This window comes from Amia ocellicauda, chromosome 1, assembly GCF_036373705.1.
Source record: "Amia ocellicauda isolate fAmiCal2 chromosome 1, fAmiCal2.hap1, whole genome shotgun sequence".
NCBI lineage: Eukaryota > Metazoa > Chordata > Actinopteri > Amiiformes > Amiidae > Amia > Amia ocellicauda.
The window spans coordinates 62,387,232-62,410,281 of NC_089850.1; the positions used below are offsets into that span (position 1 = coordinate 62,387,232).

The 23,050-nt window shown below is 45.5% G+C and overlaps 2 long non-coding RNA genes across 3 annotated transcripts; one reads left to right on the forward strand and one right to left on the reverse strand.

Moving 5' to 3' along the window:
• Nucleotides 1-11,060: 11,060 nt before the first annotated feature.
• LOC136757748 (uncharacterized) lies at nt 11,061-21,709 on the reverse strand. Of its 2 annotated transcripts, none has more exons than XR_010819597.1 (3): nt 21,582-21,709; nt 21,281-21,415; nt 11,061-18,619 (listed from the first exon to the last, which is right to left on the reverse strand). It is a non-coding gene; the product is annotated as an uncharacterized LOC136757748 (long non-coding RNA). The 2 variants fall into 2 exon arrangements; XR_010819595.1 differs by having other exon boundaries at nt 11,061-20,438.
• On the forward strand, nt 21,583-22,676 carry LOC136757736 (uncharacterized). The gene is made up of 3 exons (XR_010819593.1): nt 21,583-21,721; nt 22,229-22,322; nt 22,597-22,676. It is a non-coding gene; the product is annotated as an uncharacterized LOC136757736 (long non-coding RNA).
• The last annotated feature ends 374 nt before the right edge of the window (nt 22,677-23,050 follow it).

The following is a 23,050-nucleotide window of genomic DNA, read 5'->3' on the forward strand; positions in this document are numbered from 1 at the left end:
TGTAAGAGCTGCTACAGTGTGTGTGAAAGAGCTGCTACAGCGTGTGTAAGAGCTGCTACAGTGTGTGTGAAAGAGCTGCTACAACGTGTGTGTAATAGCTGCTACAGCGTGAGTGAAGGAGCTGCTACAGCGTGCATGTACTTGCTGCTACAGCGTGCGTGTAAGAGCGGCTACAGTGTGTAAGAGCTGCTACAGCGTTTAAGAGCTGCTACAGTGTATGTGTCAGAGCTGCTACAGTGTGTAAGAGCTGCTACAGTGTGTAAGAGCTGCTACACTGTGCATGTCAGAGCTGCTACAGTGTATGTGTAAGAGCTGCTACAGTGTGTAAGAGCTGCTACAGTGTATGTGTAAGAGCTGCTACAGTGTGTAAGAGCTGCTACAGTGTGTAAGAGCTGCTACACTGTGCATGTCAGAGCTGCTACAGTGTGTAAGAGCTGCTACAGTGTGTAAGAGCTGCTACACTGTGCATGTCAGAGCTGCTACAGTGTATGTGTAAGAGCTGCTACAGTGTGTAAGAGCTGCTACAGTGTATGTGTAAGAGCTGCTACAGTGTGTAAGAGCTGCTACAGTGTGTAAGAGCTGCTACACTGTGCATGTCAGAGCTGCTACAGTGTGTAAGAGTTGCTACAGCGTGCGTATCAGAGCTGCTACAACGTGTGTGTAAGAGCTTCTACTGTGTGTAAGAGTTGCTACAGCGTGCGTGTAAGAGCTGCTACAGTGTGTAAGAGCTGCTACAGCGTGCGTGTAAGAGCGGCTACAGCGTGCGTAAAAGAGCTGCTACAGCGTGTGAGTAAGAGCTGCTACAAGTGTGTAAGAGCTGCTACAGTGTGTAAGAGGTGCTTCAGTGTGCATGTCAGAGCTGCTACAGTGTGTGTGTCAGTGCTCCTTCAGCGTAGTGTAAGAGCTGCTACAGTGTGTAAGAGCTGCTACAGTGTGTGTGTCAGAGCTGCTACAGCATGGAAGAGCTGCTACAGCATGTTAGAGCTGCTACAGCGTGTGTGTGTAAGAGCTGCTACAGTGTATAAGAGCTGTTACAGAGTGTGTGTCAGAGCTGCTACAGTATGTAAGAACCGCTACAGCATGTAGGAGCTGCAACAGTGTTTGTGTAAGAGCTGCAACATTGTGTAAGAGCTGCTACAACATGAGAAAGCTGCTACAGCGTGTGTGTAAGAGCTGCTACAGCACGTAAGAGCTGCTACAGTGTGTAAGAGCTGCTACAGTGTGTAAGAGCTGCTACAGTGTGCGTGTCAGAGCTGCTACAACGTGTGTGTAGGAGCTTCTACTGTGTGTAAGAGCTGCTACAGCGTGTGTGTAAGAGTTGCTACAGCGTGCGTGTGAGAGCTGCTGCAGTGTGTAAGAGCTGCTACAGTGTGCGTGTCAGAGCTGCTACAGCATGTTAGAGCTGCTACAGTGTGTGTGAAAGAGTTGCTACAGCATGCATGTTAGAGCTGCTACAGCGTGAATGAAAGAGCTGCTACATCGTGCATGTAAGAGCTGCTACAGCGTGTGTTTAAGAGCTGCTACAGTGTGTGTGTAAGAGCTGCTACAGTGTGCATGTAAGAGCTGCTACAGTGTGCGTGTAAGAGCTGCTACAGTGTGTAAGAGCTGCTACAGTGTGTGTGAAAGAGCTGCTACAAGTGTGTTAGAGCTGCTACAGTGTGCGTGTAAGAGCTGCTACAGTGTGTAAGAGCTGCTACAGTGTGTGTGAAAGAGCTGCTACAAGTGTGTAAGAGCTGCTACAGTGTGTGTGAAAGAGCTGCTACAGCATGTTAGAGCTGCTACAGCGTGTGTGTGTAAGAGCTGCTACAGTGTGTGTGTAAGAGCTGCTACACTGTGTCAGAGTAGCTACAGTGTGCATATAAGAGCTGCTACAGCGTGCGTGTAAGAGCTGCTACAGCGTGCGTGTAAGAGCGGCTACAGTCTGTAAGAGCTGCTACAGCGTGCGTAAAAGAGCTGCTACAGCGTGTGAGTAAGAGCTGCTACAGTGTGTAAGAGCTGCTACAGTGTGTGTGAAAGAGCTGCTACAAGTGTGTTAGAGCTGCTACATTGTGCATGAAAGAGCTGCTACAAGTGTGTAAGAGCTGCTACAGTGTGTGTGAATGAGCTGCTACAAGTGTGTAAGAGCTGCTACAGTGTGTGTGAAAGAGCTGCTACAGCATGTTAGAGCTGCTACAGCGTGTGTGTGTAAGAGCTGCTACAGTGTGTGTGTAAGAGCTGCTACACCGTGTCAGAGTAGCTACAGTGTGCATATAAGAGCTGCTACAGCGTGCGTGTAAGAGCTGCTACAGCGTGCGTGTAAGAGCGGCTACAGTCTGTAAGAGCTGCTACAGCGTGCGTAAAAGAGCTGCTACAGCGTGTGAGTAAGAGCTGCTACAAGTGTGTAAGAGCTGTTACAGAGTGTGTGAAAGAGCTGCTACAAGTGTGTAAGAGCTGATACAGTGTGTGTGAAAGAGCTGCTACACCGTGTCAGAGTAGCTTCAGCGTGCATGTAAAAGCTGCTACAGCGTGTGTGTAAGAGCTGCTACAGTGTGTAAGAGCTGCTACAGTGTGTAAGAGCTGCTACAGTGTGTGTGAAAGAGCTGCTACAGCGTGTGTAAGAGCTGCTACAGTGTGTGTGAAAGAGCTGCTACAACGTGTGTGTAATAGCTGCAACAGCTTGAGTGAAGGAGCTGCTACAGCGTGCATGTACTTGCTGCTACAGCGTGTGTGTAAGAGCGGCTACAGTGTGTAAGAGCTGCTACAGCGTTTAAGAGCTGCTACAGTGTGTGTGTCAGAGCTGCTACAGTGTGTAAGAGCTGCTACACTGTGCATGTCAGAGCTGCTACAGTGTGTAAGAGCTGCTACAGCGTGAATGAAAGAGCTGCTACATCGTGCATGTAAGAGCTGCTACAGCGTGTGTTTAAGAGCTGCTACAGTGTGTGTGTAAGAGCTGCTACAGTGTGCATGTAAGAGCTGCTACAGTGTGCGTGTAAGAGCTGCTACAGTGTGTAAGAGCTGCTACAGTGTGTGTGAAAGAGCTGCTACAAGTGTGTTAGAGCTGCTACAGTGTGCATGAAAGAGCTGCTACAAGTGTGTAAGAGCTGCTACAGTGTGTGTGAAAGAGCTGCTACAGCATGTTAGAGCTGCTACAGCGTGTGTGTGTAAGAGCTGCTACAGTGTGTGTGTAAGAGCTGCTACACTGTGTCAGAGTAGCTACAGTGTGCATATAAGAGCTGCTACAGCGTGCGTGTAAGAGCTGCTACAGCGTGCGTGTAAGAGCGGCTACAGTCTGTAAGAGCTGCTACAGCGTGCGTAAAAGAGCTGCTACAGCGTGTGAGTAAGAGCTGCTACAGTGTGTAAGAGCTGCTACAGTGTGTGTGAAAGAGCTGCTACAAGTGTGTTAGAGCTGCTACATTGTGCATGAAAGAGCTGCTACAAGTGTGTAAGAGCTGCTACAGTGTGTGTGAATGAGCTGCTACAAGTGTGTAAGAGCTGCTACAGTGTGTGTGAAAGAGCTGCTACAGCATGTTAGAGCTGCTACAGCGTGTGTGTGTAAGAGCTGCTACAGTGTGTGTGTAAGAGCTGCTACACCGTGTCAGAGTAGCTACAGTGTGCATATAAGAGCTGCTACAGCGTGCGTGTAAGAGCTGCTACAGCGTGCGTGTAAGAGCGGCTACAGTCTGTAAGAGCTGCTACAGCGTGCGTAAAAGAGCTGCTACAGCGTGTGAGTAAGAGCTGCTACAAGTGTGTAAGAGCTGTTACAGAGTGTGTGAAAGAGCTGCTACAAGTGTGTAAGAGCTGATACAGTGTGTGTGAAAGAGCTGCTACACCGTGTCAGAGTAGCTTCAGCGTGCATGTAAAAGCTGCTACAGCGTGTGTGTAAGAGTTGCTACAGTGTGTAAGAGCTGCTACAGTGTGTAAGAGCTGCTACAGTGTGTGTGAAAGAGCTGCTACAGCGTGTGTAAGAGCTGCTACAGTGTGTGTGAAAGAGCTGCTACAACGTGTGTGTAATAGCTGCTACAGCTTGAGTGAAGGAGCTGCTACAGCGTGCATGTACTTGCTGCTACAGCGTGTGTGTAAGAGCGGCTACAGTGTGTAAGAGCTGCTACAGCGTTTAAGAGCTGCTACAGTGTGTGTGTCAGAGCTGCTACAGTGTGTAAGAGCTGCTACACTGTGCATGTCAGAGCTGCTACAGTGTGTAAGAGTTGCTACAGCGTGCGTATCAGAGCTGCTACAACGTGTGTGTAAGAGCTTCTACTGTGTGTAAGAGTTGCTACAGCGTGCGTGTAAGAGCTGCTACAGTTTGTAAGAGCTGCTACAGTGTGTAAGAGTTGCTACAGCATGTGTGTAAGAGCTGCTACAGTGTGTAAGAGCTGCTACAGCGTGCGTGTAAGAGCAGCTACAGTCTGTAAGAGCTGCTACAGCGTGCGTAAAAGAGCTGCTACAGCGTGTGAGTAAGAGCTGCTACAAGTGTGTAAGAGCTGCTACAGTGTGCGTGTAAGAGCTGCTACACCGTGTCAGAGTAGCTACAGTGTGCATATAAGAGCTGCTACAGCGTGCGTGTAAGAGCTGTTACAGTGTGCGTGTAAGAGCGGCTACAGTCTGTAAGAGCTGCTACAGCGTGCATAAAAGAGCTGCTACAGCGTGTGAGTAAGAGCTGTTACAAGTGTGTAAGAGCTGCTACAGTGTGTGTGAAAGAGCTGCTACAGTGTGTAAGAGCTTCTACAGTGTGTGAGTCAGAGCTGCTATAGCATGTAAGAGCTGCAACAGTGTGTAAGAGGTGCTTCAGTGTGCATGTCAGAGCTGCTACAGTGTGTGTGTCAGTGCTCCTTCAGCGTAGTGTAAGAGCTGCTACAGTGTGTAAAAGCTGCTACAGTGTGCGTGTAAGAGCTGCTACACCGTGTCAGAGTAGCTTCAGCGTGCATGTAAAAGCTGCTACAGCGTGTGTGTAAGAGCTGCTACAGTGTGTAAGAGCTGCTACAGTGTGTAAGAGCTGCTACAGTGTGTGTGAAAGAGCTGCTACAGCGTGTGTAAAAGCTGCTACAGTGTGTGTGAAAGAGCTGCTACAACGTGTGTGTAATAGCTGCTACAGCGTGAGTGAAGGAGCTGCTACAGCGTGCATGTACTTGCTGCTACAGCGTGCGTGTAAGAGCGGCTACAGTGTGTAAGAGCTGCTACAGCGTTTAAGAGCTGCTACAGTGTGTGTGTAAGAGCTGCTACACTGTGCATGTCAGAGCTGCTACAGTGTGTAAGAGTTGCTACAGCGTGCGTATCAGAGCTGCTACAACGTGTGTGTAAGAGCTTCTACTGTGTGTAAGAGTTGCTACAGCGTGCGTGTAAGAGCTGCTACAGTTTGTAAGAGCTGCTACAGCGTGCGTGTAAGAGCTGCTACAGCGTGCGTGTAAGAGCAGCTACAGTCTGTAAGAGCTGCTACAGCGTGCGTAAAAGAGCTGCTACAGCGTGTGAGTAAGAGCTGCTACAAGTGTGTAAGAGCTGCTACAGTGTGCGTGTAAGAGCTGCTACACCGTGTCAGAGTAGCTACAGTGTGCATATAAGAGCTGCTACAGCGTGCGTGTAAGAGCTGCTACAGTCTGTAAGAGCTGCTACAGCGTGCATAAAAGAGCTGCTACAGCGTGCGTGTAAGAGCTGCTACAGTGTGCGTGTAAGAGCGGCTACAGTCTGTAAGAGCTGCTACAGCGTGCATAAAAGAGCTGCTACAGCGTGTGAGTAAGAGCTGTTACAAGTGTGTAAGAGCTGCTACAGTGTGTGTGAAAGAGCTGCTACAGTGTGTAAGAGCTTCTACAGTGTGTGAGTCAGAGCTGCTATAGCATGTAAGAGCTGCAACAGTGTGTAAGAGGTGCTTCAGTGTGCATGTCAGAGCTGCTACAGTGTGTGTGTCAGTGCTCCTTCAGCGTAGTGTAAGAGCTGCTACAGTGTGTGTGTCAGAGCTGCTACAGCATGTTAGAGCTGCTACAGCATGTTAGAGCTGCTACAGCGTGTGTGTAAGAGCTGCTACAGTGTGTAAGAGCTGTTACAGAGTGTGTGTCAGAGCTGCTACAGTGTGTAAGAGCTGCTACAGTGTGTAAGAGCTGCTACAGTGTGCGTGTCAGAGCTGCTACAGCGTGTGTGTAAGAGCTTCTACAGTGTGTAAGAGCTGCTACAGTGTACGTGTCAGAGCTGCTACAGCATTTAAGAGCTGCTACAACATACATGTAAGAGCTGCTACAGCATGCGTGTCAGAGCTGCTACAGTGTGTAAGAGCTGCTACAGTGTGTAAGAGCTGCTACAGTGTGCGTGTCAGAGCTGCTACAGCATGTTAGAGCTGCTACAGCGTGAATGAAAGAGCTGCTACTTCGTGCATGTAAGAGCTGCTACAGCGTGTGTTTAAGAGCTGCTACAGCATGTGTGTAAGAGCTGCTACAGTGTGTAAGAGCTGCTACAGCGTGCGTGAAAGAGCTGCTACAGCGTGCGTATCAGAGCTGCTACAACGTGTGTGTAAGAGCTTCTACTGTGTGTAAGAGTTGCTACAGCGTGCGTGTAAGAGCTGCTACAGTTTGTAAGAGCTGCTACAGCGTGCGTGAAAGAGCTGCTACAGCGTGCGTGTAAGAGCGGCTACAGCGTGTGTGTAAGAGCTGCTACAGCGTGCATAAAAGAGCTGCTACAGCATGTGAGTAAGAGCTGTTACAAGTGTGTAAGAGCTGCTACAGTGTGTGTGAAAGAGCTGCTACAGTGTGTAAGAGCTTCTACAGTGTGTGAGTCAGAGCTGCTATAGCATGTAAGAGCTGCAACAGTGTGTAAGAGGTGCTTCAGTGTGCATGTCAGAGCTGCTACAGTGTGTGTGTCAGTGCTCCTTCAGCGTAGTGTAAGAGCTGCTACAGTGTGTAAGAGCTGCTACAGTGTGTGTGTCAGAGCTGCTACAGCATGTAAGAGCTGCTACAGTGTGTAAGAGCTGCTACAGTGTGTGTGTGTAAGAGCTGCTACAGTGTGTAAGAGCTGTTACAGAGTGTGTGTCAGAGCTGCTACAGTATGTAAGAACCGCTACAGCATGTAGGAGCTGCAACAGTGTTTGTGTAAGAGCTGCAACATTGTGTAAGAGCTGCTACAGCATGTTAGAGCTGCTACAGCATGTTAGAGCTGCTACAGCGTGTGTGTAAGAGCTGCTACAGTGTGTAAGAGCTGTTACAGAGTGTGTGTCAGAGCTGCTACAGTGTGTAAGAGCTGCTACAGTGTGTAAGAGCTGTTACAGAGTGTGTGTCAGAGCTGCTACAGTGTGTAAGAGCTGCTACAGTGTGCGTGTCAGAGCTGCTACAGCGTGTGTGTAAGAGCTTCTACAGTGTGTAAGAGCTGCTACAGTGTACGTGTCAGAGCTGCTACAGCATTTAAGAGCTGCTACAACATACATGTAAGAGCTGCTACAGCATGCGTGTCAGAGCTGCTACAGTGTGTAAGAGCTGCTACAGTGTGTAAGAGCTGCTACAGTGTGCGTGTCAGAGCTGCTACAGCATGTTAGAGCTGCTACAGCGTGAATGAAAGAGCTGCTACTTCGTGCATGTAAGAGCTGCTACAGCGTGTGTTTAAGAGCTGCTACAGCATGTGTGTAAGAGCTGCTACAGTGTGTAAGAGCTGCTACAGCGTGCGTGAAAGAGCTGCTACAGCGTGCGTATCAGAGCTGCTACAACGTGTGTGTAAGAGCTTCTACTGTGTGTAAGAGTTGCTACAGCGTGCGTGTAAGAGCTGCTACAGTTTGTAAGAGCTGCTACAGCGTGCGTGAAAGAGCTGCTACAGCGTGCGTGTAAGAGCGGCTACAGCGTGTGTGTAAGAGCTGCTACAGCGTGCATAAAAGAGCTGCTACAGCATGTGAGTAAGAGCTGTTACAAGTGTGTAAGAGCTGCTACAGTGTGTGTGAAAGAGCTGCTACAGTGTGTAAGAGCTTCTACAGTGTGTGAGTCAGAGCTGCTATAGCATGTAAGAGCTGCAACAGTGTGTAAGAGGTGCTTCAGTGTGCATGTCAGAGCTGCTACAGTGTGTGTGTCAGTGCTCCTTCAGCGTAGTGTAAGAGCTGCTACAGTGTGTAAGAGCTGCTACAGTGTGTGTGTCAGAGCTGCTACAGCATGTAAGAGCTGCTACAGTGTGTAAGAGCTGCTACAGTGTGTGTGTGTAAGAGCTGCTACAGTGTGTAAGAGCTGTTACAGAGTGTGTGTCAGAGCTGCTACAGTATGTAAGAACCGCTACAGCATGTAGGAGCTGCAACAGTGTTTGTGTAAGAGCTGCAACATTGTGTAAGAGCTGCTACAGCATGTTAGAGCTGCTACAGCATGTTAGAGCTGCTACAGCGTGTGTGTAAGAGCTGCTACAGTGTGTAAGAGCTGTTACAGAGTGTGTGTCAGAGCTGCTACAGTGTGTAAGAGCTGCTACAGTGTGTAAGAGCTGTTACAGAGTGTGTGTCAGAGCTGCTACAGTGTGTAAGAGCTGCTACAGTGTGCGTGTCAGAGCTGCTACAGCGTGTGTGTAAGAGCTTCTACAGTGTGTAAGAGCTGCTACAGTGTACGTGTCAGAGCTGCTACAGCATTTAAGAGCTGCTACAACATACATGTAAGAGCTGCTACAGCATGCGTGTCAGAGCTGCTACAGTGTGTAAGAGCTGCTACAGTGTGTAAGAGCTGCTACATTGTGCGTGTCAGAGCTGCTACAGCATGTTAGAGCTGCTACAGCGTGAATGAAAGAGCTGCTACTTCGTGCATGTAAGAGCTGCTACAGCGTGTGTTTAAGAGCTGCTACAGTGTGTGTGTAAGAGCTGCTACAGTGTGCATGTAAGAGCTGCAACAGTGTGCGTGTAAGAGCGGCTACAGTCTGTAAGAGCAGCTACAGCGTGCGTGTAAGAGCTGCTACAGTGTGCATGAAAGAGCTGCTACAAGTGTGTAAGAGCTGCTACAGTGTGTGTGAAAGAGCTGCTACAAGTGTGTAAGAGCTGATACAGTGTGTGTAAGAGCTGCTACAGTGTGTGTGAAAGAGCTGCTACAAGTGTGTAAGAGCTGCTAATGTGTGCATGTAAAAGCTGCTACAGCGTGTGTGTATGAGCTGCTACAGTGTGCGTGTCAGAGCTGCTACAGTGTGTGTAAGAGCTGCTACAGCTTGTGTGTATGAGCTGCTACAGTGTGTAAGTGTTGCTTCAGCGTGCATGTAAAAGCTGCTACAGCGTGTGTGTAAGAGCTGCTACAGTGTGTAAGAGCTGCTACAGTGTGTAAGAGCTGCTACAGTGTGTGTGAAAGAGCTGCTACAGCGTGTGTAAGAGCTGCTACAGTGTGTGTGAAAGAGCTGCTGCAGCGTGTGTGTAATAGCTGCTACAGCGTGAGTGAAGGAGCTGCTACAGCGTGCATGTAAGAGCTGCTACAGCGTGTGTGTAAGAGCTTCTACTGTGTGTAAGAGTTGCTACAGCGTGCGTGTAAGAGCTGCTACAGTTTGTAAGAGCTGCTACAGTGTGTAAGAGTTGCTACAGCATGTGTGTAAGAGCTGCTACAGTGTGTAAGAGCTGCTACAGCGTGCGTGAAAGAGCTGCTACAGCGTGCGTATCAGAGCTGCTACAACGTGTGTGTAAGAGCTTCTACTGTGTGTAAGAGTTGCTACAGCGTGCGTGTAAGAGCTGCTACAGTTTGTAAGAGCTGCTACAGCGTGCGTGAAAGAGCTGCTACAGCGTGCGTGTAAGAGCTGCTACAGCGTGTGTGTAAGAGCTGCTACAGCGTGCATGTAGGAGCTGCTACAGCGTGTGTGTAAGAGTTGCTACAGTGTGCGTGTAAGAGCTGCTACAGTGTGCGTGTCAGAGCTGCTTCAGTGTGTAAGAGCTGCTACATCGTGTGTGTAAGAGCTGCTACAGCGTTTGTGTAAGAGCTGCTACAGTGTGCGTGTCAGAGCTGCTGCATCATGTAAGAGCTGGTTCAGTGTGTATGAGCTGCTACAGTGTGTGCGTAAGAGCTGCTACAGTGTGTGTGTAAGAGCTGCAACAGTGTGTGTGTAAGAGCTGCTACAGTGTGTAAGAGCTGCTACAGTGTGTAAGAGCTTCTACAGTGTGTGCGTAAGAGCTGCTACAGCGTGTGTGTAAGAGCTGCTACAGTGTGTGTGTAAGAGCTGCTACAGTGTGTGTGTAAGAGCTGCTACAGTGTGTGTGTAAGAGCTGCTACAATGTGTGTGTAAGAGCTGCTACAGTGTGTGTGTAAGAGCTGCTACAGTGTGTAAGAGCTGCTACAGTGTGTAAGAGCTTCTACAATGTGTGTGTAAGAGCGGCTAGAAACATTCTACAGAAAGGATTATTAAAACAGTTAGACAAGTTAGTTTTTAGGGTAATTCATAATTTAATATTTAATCAGAAAGATTTTCAGTAATTAAATGCATAGATACATTTGCTCTCTTGAATGCCCTGCTTGTGTTATCTAACACAAATAAATGTACCTCAGGCAATGTGATGTGTTGACAGATAAATATTGAATTGCATATTCTCTTACCTAGACTGGAGCTTTTCCTTACTGCTTTACTGATTATACAGGGTGAATTGTTATATATTATCTCTCATACACCAGGCCTTGTTTTTCTACAGATCAGTAGATCATGAAATTTGCAATGCAAACTGAAACTATTTGATAACTAAATGATACCTAAGAGTATTAGAACATATCCATATCTAATTATGATTATGCAACAATCCCTAGAAGCAAAAGTGTAGGTTTCATGGGAGTATTTGTTAGCATCTACTACAGCAGCCAGATGTACCAGGAGGCAGAGTCCCGGATCAAACAGAGGCAAGAGCAGATCCTGAGGGACAGAGAGGAGAGGAAACAGAGGGAAGAGGAAGGGCTGAGAGAGAAGCATCAGAAGGAAGTGCACAACTGCCTCCGCAGGAGAGTGGAGAAGAAACAGAGGGATGAAGAGGAGGAGACAGAGAGAGGGAGCCACACTGCCAGTCATGAGGAGACACAGTAGAGAACTGGAGACACCCAACAGTAAGTCAGTGTGGTAAGGTTAACAGCTGTTGAATCCAACTTTTATCTGTGTATGGATCTTTCCCAATAAGTCAGACTGATGAACCAGAAGTATATGAAGATAGAAGTTTATTCTGAATACAAGCAGCTCGGGAAAAAAATACCCAAAGAGGCAGTCTCTATGGAAGCAGTTTCTCAGAGGCACTATCCACACCCACAGATATTTATATGATATAGTACATGACATGACAGAATCTCTTCCAATCTCTTCAGACATGTAAGTTTCTTTAGGGCATGTTACAGCATTACAGGTCTTGTTGCTGGGCAGACAGGGAGTTATGTCCGTTATCACAATACATACCACAAGGAGCAGTCTGAGGATATTCTGACAGATTCTCTTGAGAACCACAGAGTAAAACAACAGACATTCTGGATACTTGTTCATCCTATTTATATGTAAAGAACGTCAAGTACAGACAACATTAAGTATAGACAAGGACAAGGTTAGTCACCTAGCATTCTTCATCTTTATCATCCTCAAAGTGGAGGATTTTTAGAACCCGAAACTATTTAACCCTTTGATCCCCAGCCTCTTCACAGCAGATGCACTACAGCACTGAGGCCTCTTACCGACTATGTCACTACAGCACACTGACACACAGCTGTACAACCCTGACAAACACACTCACACACACACACTCTCTCTCTGCAGTGTCTGGAGCAGAGGACCCTGCCCTGGAGAAGCCTTGAGCTCCAGTGTGCTCTGTACAGCCATGGGGACTGACAGCTGTGCTGAAGGGGCTGTGGGACTGGGGCTCCTGAGCTGGACACCCTGCTCTGAGCTCATACTGCGGGGCTCATGTAAAAGCCGCTGGACACGGACACTGACTGGACTGCACACAGACTCTGGTCTATAATATTATGTGTGTAAATATCTTATCAGTGCTGGACAGAGTTTAATGCATTTCATTACACAGACTGAACTGTATATAAATGAACAGGTTCCACATCACTGTCTGTGTGTAAAGTGCTGTGTATTGTTCTGTACGTTTATATCATATGGACTGACCTATAATGTTTTATATCACAGTGTGACCTGGACATATCTAAACAGTGCCTGATACAGGAGTGCCCACTGACTGGTGGGCTGTGTATTGTTTTATAACTTTATATCTTACTGAATATTAGCCTTGAAATAAATATTTGACTACAATCTTCAATCTGTGACTCGTTACGTTAAAGTCATCACCCATGGGAGCGGCTCTGACACTGACACTGCAGGAACTTGGACCCAGCAGGCCAATAAACAGCTCGTAGAGAGAGTCACAACGGGCCTGCATTGTCTCTTCAATTATTCCTTTATCGGTATTGCAATCATTTACGTGCTTTTGCATGGAACAGCCCGTCTCGTCTGCTCCGCCTGCCAGTTTCAATTCACAAAGTCCAAAGCCATGCTTTGTAATCCAGGACCGGAACATCGCCTTGCTGTCGTCTCTCCCCCATTTTATGATGTGTTTGAGCGGGTGGCTTGATCACTTGCTCTTCCCACCGTCCCTGGTCTGCGGTCACCTTCACTGAAGAGCCTCTGTAGCAGCCTCTGATGCTCCTCTTCTGGGGACGCAGGTGGAGGTGATCAGCAGTGGAATGAGCCCCGGTGACAATGTGTGATCAGTATGATTGGCTAGGAAAGTAATATATTATTTTCAGTTATTGCTATCATTGCTCGACTTCACAACCTGATTTTTGGCTGTGGAGTAAATAAGTCCATTATTATTAATGGACACCAAACAAGCACGATGGGTCGAATGGCCTCCTCTCGTTTGTAAACACTGTGGCACTGGCAGTAAGAGGCAGCTACCAATAACCACGACTGCGCCACTCCCCGTTTGCTTTGAAGTGAGTGGGGGGACTCACTGAACCCCTCACGCAGGTCTGGCACACAATCCCAGGACATAGCACGAACACCAGTTATAAAAGTGTATTATACACAGCCCACAAATCCAGAGGGATGGGGCACGAAGTCCACACCCTCTACTAGTTACTTTGAACCCCCCCCTTAAAACAGCCTTTAATCAATGTTGTACGTGTCACAGGCGTGACTATGTATACCCACTGTCTGAGCACATTTACATTTTTCGTTTTGTTATTGAAGCACTTATATACTTATGTTTTATTACATTCTTCTTTTCATGATGTCACATTTGATCGATCACTTTTTTGTGCACAGACAGGACTCGGTTGTGACCTGAGAATGTAGGTTGAAGCTCTTTGGTTATTGGCCAGGGGAAAGACCGCTATCTTTAATTGATATGCTGATGGAGTAGAAGAGAGGGGCTCTTTGTATTAGGGTGGATGAGAGAAGACCGGCAGCCGGAGCGCTCAGGAGAGGGTTAGTGCAGGAAAGCAGCGTGGAGAAGGACACAGACCCGACTGAAGGAGAAGACCTGAGGACCGCGCTGGCACCAACAGCAGAGTGGAGGACCCACTGGCAGGCGGGCTGAAATCACAGAGGGCAGACACTGCAGGATCACACAAAGTGCCGGGGACATCGACGCACTGCTGAGCTCCGTGGCGCTGAGTGGACATGGGGAAAGCCCGCACAAAGAGACATGCTGACGCTTTAACCTCATTCTTAGCACTTTGATCTCCCAATATAATAGTGTTATTCTTGTGCAGTTCTTTCTACTTGTAATAGGCAGTCATTTTTAATCACACAGGGTTTTAAATTTTAATATTTTAAACAGGGCCGGTTTTTAATTTAAGATTGATGGTTTTATTGATTTACCTGCTATATGGAAGAGAGACTTGCTTGGTAAAGTGTGGAATAAACCAAATTGCATTTTATTTTATTCTAGGGAAGCCACTGAGGATTACCTTTGTTTGCACATCCCTGATGCACACCACCCCTACCCTCTTTCTGGCCCTGGATGTATAGTGCCAGCCTACAAGCTGATGTGGTTTTATTATTTATTTATTTATTTATTTATTTTTATTTTTTGCTACTTTGCACCCTAGCCAAGCCAAGTGGGTTTTATGCATTTAATATTTTAATAATCCCTGTTCTAAATTTCATATGCCATCTTGGTGTTGGCCTCTGGTACTACTTCCCACTTAATTAAATATTTTAGTGGGTCCTGGTACCCTACTTTTACCACCAGGTGGCATAGTTGGCTAGTTTCCTGTGACACCCACAACTAAAAAAAAAAAAACAAATTTAGATTAGAGGTTCGGTAGACCTAATGAACTAATCCTATCCATATGGGTGGCTCATATAAAAGCAGGGGTCAATCTACCAAGTCCAAGGAAAGAGCATTTAAAGCATTTACTGGCTGGTCTCCCGCACTCGGGCTAACAAAAGTCCTCGGGTTCCACTGTCTGTCCCAGAAAGTCCCTCCCGGGTCGGTGGAGTGGGTCCCTGCTGCGGAACGGTGGCACCTTAACTCTCAAGAGAGACTCCAAGGGACTACTACACTGATCGAACTGGAGAAGTAAGAATACACACCGCCAGTTGGACTTTGGCTGAGGGATGTACATTATTTCTCCCTCCCGTAGGCACTCCACTGATGCCAACACTGACTCAGGCAGGGCATACAGACACAGCAGGCAGCACCTCAGAGCTGAGGACAACACACGCCCAGGGCCCCGTTCTTCAGCCTCATCAGAGGTCTCCACTCCTGATGCTCTGATAGCTTCTGCTGAAGGAGAGACTGGCAGGACAGACACTGTTTGTTCACCTCAAACAGACCAGCGATAAGGCCAGAGGCAGGAATAAGCAGAGTGACAGTCCAGCGAGCCTTTGATGAAGTCAAAGTATTTTAAAGACAAAGTCTGGAGAAAGTAATAATGAAGTTAGGAAACATTGTGGAAGCAGGAATCGGCTGTAACACCTTCATTGAGAAACTGTGAAATATACCGATCAAATACAGTACTGTGAAAACTGTCCAATGCGTTCATAATCACCAATGAAGAATCGACATGTTAAACAACAAATAACACAAACAGCACAAACCCACACAGCGTTAGCAAAAACAGACGACAAGACAAACACACTGGTGCCATCTCAGGGATTCCAGCTTACCTCTACCGCCTCCCGGTTCTACATCCCTGGCGTAAGCGCCACCATCGCCGTGGTAAACGCAGCGGTTGGCTGGTGAGGATGAAGGCTTGTTTGGTGCATTTTTCCAGGGCTCACTGGACTGAGAACCGAGTTGAGCCTCGCCTTTTAATTTCTTGGTGATCACTAGATCCTGTCGACGCCTGACTGGTACCTGTCGTCGGCCCGGATGAGGTGTTTCAGCCCCGCGCCCCCTGCTCTCCTCGTCCTCGCAGCCGCGGTGTAAATCTACGAGACCTGCAGCCTTTGTGTCGGGTTACTTGGAAAGTCAGCACCGCAGACTCACCAGTTACTGCCAGGATTGGCCTGGTAAATGCTAGATCGCTAGCGAACAAAACTTTTATCCTAAAGGATTTCTTCATGACCTGGGGATTGGATCTTCTCTGTGTAACTGAGACGTGGCTGAGTGTTGGCGAGTCCAGTGCTTTCTCTGAACTCTTACCGCATGATTGCTGGTATTTAAACTCCCCGCGAACGTTGGGACGAGGAGGAGGAATAGCAGCTGTTTATAATAATGTGTATAATGTAAACAGCTATCACTATCATCCTCGATCAGCAGTTTTGAAGTGAGTTTATTTGAGTTGGGTCGTTCTCACACAGTGTTGTGTGCAGTGTTTTATCGGCCTCCCAAATACAATAAGGACTTTATAAATGATTTTTGTAAACAATATATGAGGTCTTACATCCTGGATTGTAAAAGCTGATAAGTGCAGACAAGATGTACTGTAGGTCACAGTCAAGGGCCAAGGAAAAGGGAGCATAGGGGAATCAAAATAACAATACGAGTACTAGTAATGCAAGACAAGTAGTATGACAATTGTAATATAAAAATGTAAAGGGCTATACTATGGGGGTGCAATGTTTTTCATTATGTTCAGCACACACAGTGACACATACAGAATACCAGGTGCATATTGCTGCTCAGTTCAATTAGTTTTAATTGTGATGTTATTGACTCCATCCAAGTCTCTTTCTGTTTCTTTTAATATATCAATTTATTAAATTGACTTTTGTAATTTTTATAATTAGTCAAAGTGCGATTTCTTGAGTCTTCATCTCCATCTCCTTCTCCTCCTTTTCCATCTCCCTCTCCTCTCCTCAACAGGAAGATGTTAACCATTCACTGTATGTGCTTTCCCTGCTTGTTTGCACAGCTCTCAAGTCTCACACATTGAGGCTCCACATCACACTCTCACAGTAACTGCTCTGGCCTTGTTATTCATCTTTGTTTTGTTTTCAGCTATTCCAGAAGCACCAGCACTGTCCCCCAGTAACCAGCTGTGCTCCCGTCCACAGAGACGCTGCAGAACTTATAGAGGGTGGAGTGAAGATGTGAGAACTAGAGGCCATGGAGAAATTTGTACCAAAACTTAGCAAATCGAGGACCAAAAAGCATTGGCCAAAATGGTTTAATAGATGTTTGCAAAAAGAATATCAAGAGAAAGAAAATGTTGTATAGCACATACAAAAGGGATAGAGACAAAACAAAATACAACTGCAAAGAGACCTTAAGAAAGGGATCAGGAAAGCAAAGAGCGAAATAGAAAGAACTACAGCTCTTGGAGCTAAAACTAATGCAAAGAGCTTTTTTCAATACTACAACAGCAAGAGGACAATAAAGGAGGAAGTGAAACAGATAAAGGGCAAAAATTGAAGATGTGGCAAATGTTTTAAATGTTACAAAAGGAAAAACAGATAACATGCCACAGGTTAACAACCAGTCCAGTCAAACCCTAAGAGAGATCAGGATAAATGAGGAGGAGGTACTAAAGGGACTAGCAGAATTAAAAACAATCAAATCACCTGGGCCAGATGGGATGTTTCCAACAGTACTTAAAGAAATTAGGGAAATTATTTATAGGCCACTAAGTCAAATATTCCAAATGACACTTAGAACAGGGGATGAGCCAACTGACTGGAAGACAGCAAATGTCATAGCAATCCACAACAAAGGGGACAAAACTGAGCCAGGAAATTACAGACCAATAAGTCTCACCTGCATTACCTATAAGGTTCCTCACCAAAGACTGATCCTCAGATTGGAAGCTGTAGGCATTCAGGGTAATGTAAGTAGATGGATTATGAACTGGTTGATGTCTAGGAAACAGAGGGTGTCGATTAGAGGAGTCACTTCTAACTGGAGTGAGGTTGTTAGTGGAGTTCCACAGGGATCAGTACTAGGGCCTTTGCTTTTTCTAATCTATATTAATGATCTGGACTCTGGGATAGTTAGCAAACTTGTCAAACCTGCAGATGATACTAAAATAGGTGGCTCAGCAGATACAATCTCAGCAGCACAGGCTATTCAGAGGGACTGAGATAATATTCAGTTGTGGGCGACACCTGGCAGATGAAATTCAATGTAGACAAGTGCAAGGTATTACATGCAGGTAACAAAAATGTCCACTATAATTACACTATGGGAGGAATAGAACTAGATGAAGTAACGCATGAGAAAGACCTAGGAGTCTATGTGGACTCCTCACTTTCTCCATCCACACAATGTGGGGAAGCAATAAAAAAGGCAAACAGAGTGTTAGGGTATATTGTCAAAAGTGTAGAATTTAAAACAAGGGCAGTGATGTTCAGACTGTACAATGCACTAGTTAGAGCTCATCTGGATACTGGGGACAGTTCTGGGCTCCACACTTCAAGAAAGATATCGCTGCTCTAGAGGCAGTTCAGAGGAGAACAACCAGACTTATTCCAGGTCTGAAGGGAAAGTCCTACTGAGAGACTGAGGACCTGAACCTTTTCACCCTGGAACAGAGGAGACTACGTGGGGACTTGATCCAAGTCTTCAAAATCATGAAAGGCATCAACCACATCAAACCAGAGGAGCTTTTCCAGATCAGCAGGGACACACGCACCCGGGGACACTAATGGAAATTGGGCTTCAAGGCATTCAAGACAGAAAACAGGAGACACTTCTTAACACAGAGTAGTCACAATCTGAACAAACTCCCCAGCGATGTGGTGGAAGCTGAAAATGTGGGAACATTAAAAAATAGATCACTTAGATATTAATGGACACCTGTTGGGGTAAAATTGCCACCTATGTATTGTATATACCCACTGTATAATACTCTGCATCTTGGAAATGTCAAACCACAAACTCCCTATATTTATATTATATTTTGAGGAACAGCTCAGAGCTGACAACATAAACAATATACATGCTGCTCTTCAGACAAACCAGAAATAAGATTGAGTCCCACGTCATCTACTACTAGGCAAACCGTGCAGCTGTGTTAACTGAAGCTCTTGAGTGTGTTATGAATGTTATGACTTATGAGATCGAACACATTTCATGTCTGCCTAGCAACTAGATCTGTAATATGTTTGTAATATCTGTATGTATCCACCATCCTGCACTGACGGCGCTAGTCCAGGGGACCTGAAGGGTTTACGTCTGGTGAAGTGGTTGTACCTTAACAATGCGAGAGGTCCCGGGTTCAAATCCTGGACGAGCCCCCACTTCACCAGAAGTAAACCCTTCAGGTCCCCTGGACTAGCGCCATCAGTGCAGGATGGTGGATCCTCCGCAGGAGATGAGCTTGGGAAGAAAAAAAGTCACCGACACAATGCCAGATCGTTTGTCTTCGATTTATTTTTGCAACAACACACACTTTTATACATGTCAGAAGTCTGATTGCCAAGAGTTCCGGGGCAGGTACATACAGATATTACAAACATACACTCACCTAAAGGATTATTAGGAACACCTGTTCAATTTCTCATTAATGCAATTATCTAACCAACCAATCACATGGCAGTTGCTTCAATGCATTTAGGGGTGTGGTCCTGGTCAAGACAATCTCCTGAACTCCAAACTGAATGTCTGAATGGGAAAGAAAGGTGATTTAAGCAATTTTGAGCGTGGCATGGTTGTTGGTGCCAGACGGGCCGGTCTGAGTATTTCACAATCTGCTCAGTTACTGGGATTTTCACACACAACCATTTCTAGGGTTTACAAAGAATGGTGTGAAAAGGGAAAAACATCCAGTATGCGGCAGTCCTGTGGGCGAAAATGCCTTGTTGATGCTAGAGGTCAGAGGAGAATGGGCCGACTGATTCAAGCTGATAGAAGAGCAACTTTGACTGAAATAACCACTCGTTGCAACCGAGGTATGCAGCAAAGCATTTGTGAAGCCACAACACGTACAACCTTGAGGCGGATGGGCTACAACAGCAGAAGACCCCACCGGGTACCACTCATCTCCACTACAAATAGGAAAAAGAGGCTACAATTTGCACAAGCTCACCAAAATTGGACAGTTGAAAACTGGAAAAATGTTGCCTGGTCTGATGAGTCTCGAATTCTGTTGAGACATTCAGATGGTAGAGTCAGAATTTGGCGTAAACAGAATGAGAACATGGATCCATCATGCCTTGTTACCACTGTGCAGGCTGGTGGTGGTGGTGTAATGGTGTGGGGGATGTTTTCTTGGCACACTTTAGTGCCAATTGGGCATCGTTTAAATGCCATGGCCTACCTGAGCATTGTTTCTGACCATGTCCATCCCTTTATGACCACCATGTACCCATGCTCTGATGGCTACTTCCAGCAGGATAATGCACCATGTCACAAAGGTCGAATCATTTCAAATTGTTTTCTTGAACATGACAATGAGTTCACTGTACTAAACTGGCCCCCACAGTCACCAGATCTCAACCCAATAGATCATCTTTGGGATGTGGTGGAACGGGAGCTTCGTGCCCTGGATGTGCATCCCACAAATCTCCATCAACTGCAAGATGCTATCCTATCAATATGGGCCAACATTTCTAAAGAATGCTTTCAGCACCTTGTTGAATCAATGCCACGTAGAATTAAGGCAGTTCTGAAGGTGAAAGGGGGTCAAACACAGTATTAGTATGGTGTTCCTAATAATCCTTTAGGTGAGTGTGTGTGTGTGTGTGTATATATATATATATATATGATATGTACAGTAAACAAGTCCTAGAGTGCACACATCGCTAAGAGCAGAGGGAAAGGAAGCATAGGAGAAATCAACATTAACAATATGAGTACTGGTAAAGATTGAGTATATCAAAGCATTACATTGAATCGGTGCAATTTTACAGGATAATAAACAACTGGATTACAAGTAGAGTCTGAACAGATGTCTTGAGTAAGCGCAGGAAGGAGGTCAGAGACTCTTGAGATATCTTATATACAAATAGATCCCTATTCTTTGAAAAATTGTTTCACAGTCATTGGTGGGTCAGCTGTTTAATGCGAAACGATTCTGTATGAGTGTTTGGGGTCCCAGTAGCCTGGAGGGAGTTTGCTGTAGTTTCTGCTATCCATTCAGCAGTTACCATGTCCTTCGTGATCCAGTTGACACAGCACTAGGTAACATGTTGTTAATCTGGCAAAACCAATAGTGAAATGAGTGCTGTGTTTTAAAGAAATGTAGTGTCTGTCCCGCATGTCTTGTCTTAGTGGAGACATTTCGTAACCAATATTTGTTGGGAAGGGGTTTGGACATTGCCTCATAAGTGTCTGATTAGTAATAAAATCAAAATGTCCTTTAAAATAATTCACAAATGTTATCCTGCCAACCCTTTTTTATTATTGAAAAAGGACATAAATGTAAACTGTGTCCCATGTGATTCATGGCCAGAAACTGTATTGCACTTATTCAGGCATTGCACTTATTCATAGCAAATATGGCAAGACGTGTGTAGGTTTATTATGGATTATATTTGTATGACTTATGTGAAAATGTCCTGCCTCTTTTCATATTCAAAACTTTCTACTTTTTTCAAATAACAAGTGAATTTTATAACATGATGCATCTGGACTGTATTAAAGACACCCTTTCTTCTATTATTTCACCAGCCCTGTTTTCTCCTGCTGTGAAGTGCTGTGTCTTGTAGCGGCTTCATGAATATTCATGAGCACATCAAGCCTGAGGCAGAGCCTCGATCTAGGAGGCGGGTTTGTCATCGAAGACAAGTGAAGAATAGATAGCATGTGGATTATTATAATCATTATTATCACTGTAAGTAGTAGAAGTATTAATAATGATGGCACGAAGGTGTTCGGTATTGAATTGTGGCAACACAACCAATACAAATCAAAATCTGTTTTCCGCTTGATGATATTCTGTCAGTTTTACTTCATAAATAATATACTTCTGAGACATTAGTATTACTGATATTATCCATGTATTATAAATTACAATATTATTATTATTATTATACTCACACACTCTTATGTTTTGAGTTGCTGCCGATCTGTCGTAACCAAACCAGCCAAGGCTTGCTGTGCTCATGAATATTCATGAGCCGCTACTGGACACAGCGCTCCAGCCGTGAGTGCTCGTCGGGCAGGTGGAAACTGCTGTTGAAACAATAACTTGTATTTTAAGAAGGGGTGTCTGTAACAATCCAGATGCAGTGTGTTAAAAAATGCAATTGTATATTTACGTTTGTGCTATTGTTTAATTTTCTTCAACTGAAGAAACTGATACCAAAGAAGAGAAAGTGAAAGTGAAAAAGTTACTTGCCAATATCTGTAAATAAGACTTTTAAAATGCAGGTTCAGGAGTTTAGACTGTTGCCATTCATTCCACAACAAGAGGCATCGTGTGTCATTTGATTGACAGAAAAGCAAACCGGAATTGAAGTGAATTATTGAATCTGGAAGGTATTTTTGCATTTACTGTAAATTGTCTGAACATTCACTTATATTGTAAATGAGAGAGAGCAGCCGTGACCCGTCCAACATCCAGGGTCCTTTGGTCATCCGCTCTTCGAGTCCTGTGCTCGAGTGCCGCTCAGCACTGTATCAATTGCCTGGCATCTAAGCTTTGGATTGGGGCTGTGCCACCCGCTACACCGCTATATGTTCTTCCTTGGATTTTGGGATTTTCATTTCACTCCCTGATGTTGTCAGAGTTGAGTGCATTTAATTCATTTTTAACTGGAACTCATCGCCATTTTTTTTTCACCCAACTGTGATTTGAATCCCCTCACTGGTGGAAGTACTTCCGCCTCACTGAGCAATTTGCAGTGTGACTAAAACCACGTGCCCTATTATAGCCTTCCAGGGCAAAGGCATCATGGGAAATGTAGTCTTTTTGTATGTACTGCAGTGTGCAGTCAGTCAGTGTTATACTGTATTAAACCTCCCACACACTCTCTCTCTCTGCAGGCATTTGGGTTCCCTCTTTCTGTGTGTTTTGTCAAGGGGAGCCCAGAGGTGTTCTTCAGCTCGGACAGATTCGAGCTGATGGCGCACTGCCTAGGTCTGAGCCTGTTACTACTATTATTATTAATATTATTAGTTATAGTAGTTACTTTATGAAGTATTAGTAGCATTATGAATTGTACTTGTCAGTACAACTTGCATGAGTTTCTGTATTATAATACTTAATAATAGTGTAGTTGTCCAGTATACTGTTAATAGTATGATAATTATTATAATAATGTCTTCATATTATAAATATGTTAGTCTTTTAAGTTTCTTTGATCCATGATTAACGTTCATTTCTGTCCGCCGTCTGCCTTTTTCTCTTTCAGGTGAGAAATGGGTGGGTCCTCAGCCAGACAGACCCACAGCAAAGATGTGAGAGGGAATGTTAATAAAGTCAATGAATGATAATTAATTAATTATCTGTCCGTCATTTTTGTACACTGACTGAATGGACACTACAGCACATTTACACTGACTGGACAGACAGATAAAGAGTGATGGGAATAGTGGGTAGATACACTACATTCCCTCTGTTCTTACCCTGACGGAGGAGAGGAGAGGGGGAGAGAACGAGTGTAGCCAGTCTGTCTGGTTGTGAGATAAATTTTGACAGAGCATTTCACGAATTCCACCAGAGAGATTGGGAGACCAGAATAGAGCGGCTCGGCCGGTTCTGCAGGAGAGAGATTTTTACTGAGTGTGCAACTACCCACTGTGTCATGCTGTGTTGTGCAATATTGTACTGCAGTGTCTCACGTGGCATTGCACTGGTGTGTGTGC